Source organism: Pinus tabuliformis, chromosome Q (genome assembly GCF_031772625.1).
Source record: "Pinus tabuliformis cultivar Carrire ecotype Pingquan chromosome Q, CPIR1, whole genome shotgun sequence".
Classification (NCBI taxonomy): Eukaryota; Viridiplantae; Streptophyta; class Pinopsida; order Pinales; family Pinaceae; genus Pinus; species Pinus tabuliformis.
In genome coordinates, this window is record NC_142296.1 from 1,162,207,334 (window position 1) to 1,162,209,475 (window position 2,142).

General features: G+C 32.4%; 1 pseudogene; it reads right to left on the reverse strand.

Annotated features, from left to right (window-relative positions):
• Window positions 1-305: 305 nt before the first annotated feature.
• Window positions 306-1,786, reverse strand: LOC149223783 (ras-related protein RABA1f pseudogene; annotated as a pseudogene).
• Window positions 1,787-2,142: the final 356 nt, after the last annotated feature.

The window sequence follows — 2,142 nt, forward strand, 5'->3', positions numbered from 1 at the left end:
ATGAATGATGGACTGGGGCAATCGCGATCTTGAGAGAGAGATCACAGGAAATCGCATGAAGATAGGATAGATTTTAATTCAAACGAGGCCAACTTTTGATGAATTTCAAGGATTTTTCTCTGACCAAGTTTGGAAAATGTTGAGGGGTGAAGTTTGTTTTTAGCTAAGAATTTTTTTTTTATCGCCTGGATGAGTGGTATCGGTGCACTTTTATCAATAGCCAGGCCGACTCCTCCTATTTTTACATTTAAATCAATTCCTCAAAAAGATTCACTTTAGAAGAAAAATCTTCAGACAACAACACTTTACAGCACTACACAACACCCAATTTTCTTCATTGTTGTCACATCATCCTTATTGCCAACATGTATCTTCTATCCTTTACTGGGCACGACTACTGGGTTTTCCCCAAGAGATTTCTTACTCACAATCCGGAAAATCTAGCTAATTACTTTTTTGAATGCATTCTCAACATTTGTTGATTCCGAAGCTAATATTTCCATAAAATATGTATTTTCTCGTTCTGCAAATTCTTTGCCATCCTCTATAGAAACAGCTCTAAGATGGCGCAAATCATCTTTGTTACCAACAAGCATTATTACAATATTGGCATCAGTGTGGTCTCTAAGCTCTTCAAGCCATCTCTCCACGTTCTCAAAGATTACATGTCTGGTTACATCATAAACTAGTTAGTGTACCAACTGCTCCTTGATAATATGCACTTGTTATGGCCCGGTATCTTTCTTGAGTAGCTATGTCTCAAATCCTTATCATCTACTATCGTACTTTGAGTCGTGAACTTCATTCCGATGGTGGATTTGGACTCCAAGTTGAACTCATTCCTAGTAAATATTTGACAGTAAATTGGACTTCGTCACACCAGAGTACCCAATCAGTGCCACCTTGAAGAGGTCATTATAGTCATCATCTTCTCAGACCATTTCTCCACCGCTTCAAACTGAAAGAGAAAAACCTTGGGTCTACTCACCAGGTAGTAAAAGCGCATAAAGATCTCTCTTTATTGTCCAAATTTTTAGAAGGTAATACTTATAAATACGCCATATCTAGTCAAAGAAACTGCTCACAAAACCACTATCACCACAATTAATTCAACATATAAAGACACTCCTCTTGAGTTATGTTTTATTTTGCAATTTTTATTTTTTTCTATTAAAAACTAAAATCTTGAATTTTATTCCTATTTTTTTTTAATTTTTGTGTTGTTTTAAAATTAAAATATTTTAAAAAGAAATTGAATTTTATTTCTAATCAATTTTTATTTTTATTTTTGTGTTATATTAAGATTAAAATCTTAAAAAAAAAAAAATTATTCTAACTATAAATTAATCTAGAAAAAATGTTGTTTTAGGATGAAAAAAAAAATTAGCAAATGGAGACAAAGTAATTTGCAAGTGAAATTAATTAAGCATATTGCAAACCCTTGATTTATTCATTCCTAAAAACATTTATAGACATCCTACTTTCTGATCCTTGAGATCATGCGAAGATGCAGGAGGAGAGCATACTTTAGATTGAAACATCATCCTAACTAGTCTACGCTAATTGAAAATTGCAAACCATTATGTGTAATTAAATTTCCAATATAACCATTCACGCAATAGTAATAAAAATATATTCATTTGCAATTTTGCAATTTTAAAATGAAAATATACAAGGATGATCGAATCTAGTTTTTGTGATTGTGATTTAATGAAATAAAAATGAAATTGATCTAACCTGGTATTTGCTTGAAACCATCGAAACCATCTTTCAATAAGGCTTTCATAGGCGTGATTTCTACTCTGATTTAGACCATGTTGCAACTTCTCTTTTTCCTTCTCAATCTCTTGTTCGAATAATTGTTTTCCATCAAATGTACATGATTCTTCAAATGTTGATTCGTTTTTTTCTTCTAGAGGATTAGTTAGGCTTTTGGTTGCTGTCAAGATCTCTTCTTCGCAAGAAGAGGAGATCCTGACTCTTGCTAGTATCTGAGTGAGTTGTTCCAAACTTATACTCATCGTTCTTACAAATATACATATGGATTAGTTGGAAAGGGGTTCTTACAGTACCCAAAACTTAAAATCTGAAAAACTTAAAGGTTGTTGCAATTGGATTTTTATTGTGTCTTTTTTTTTTGTG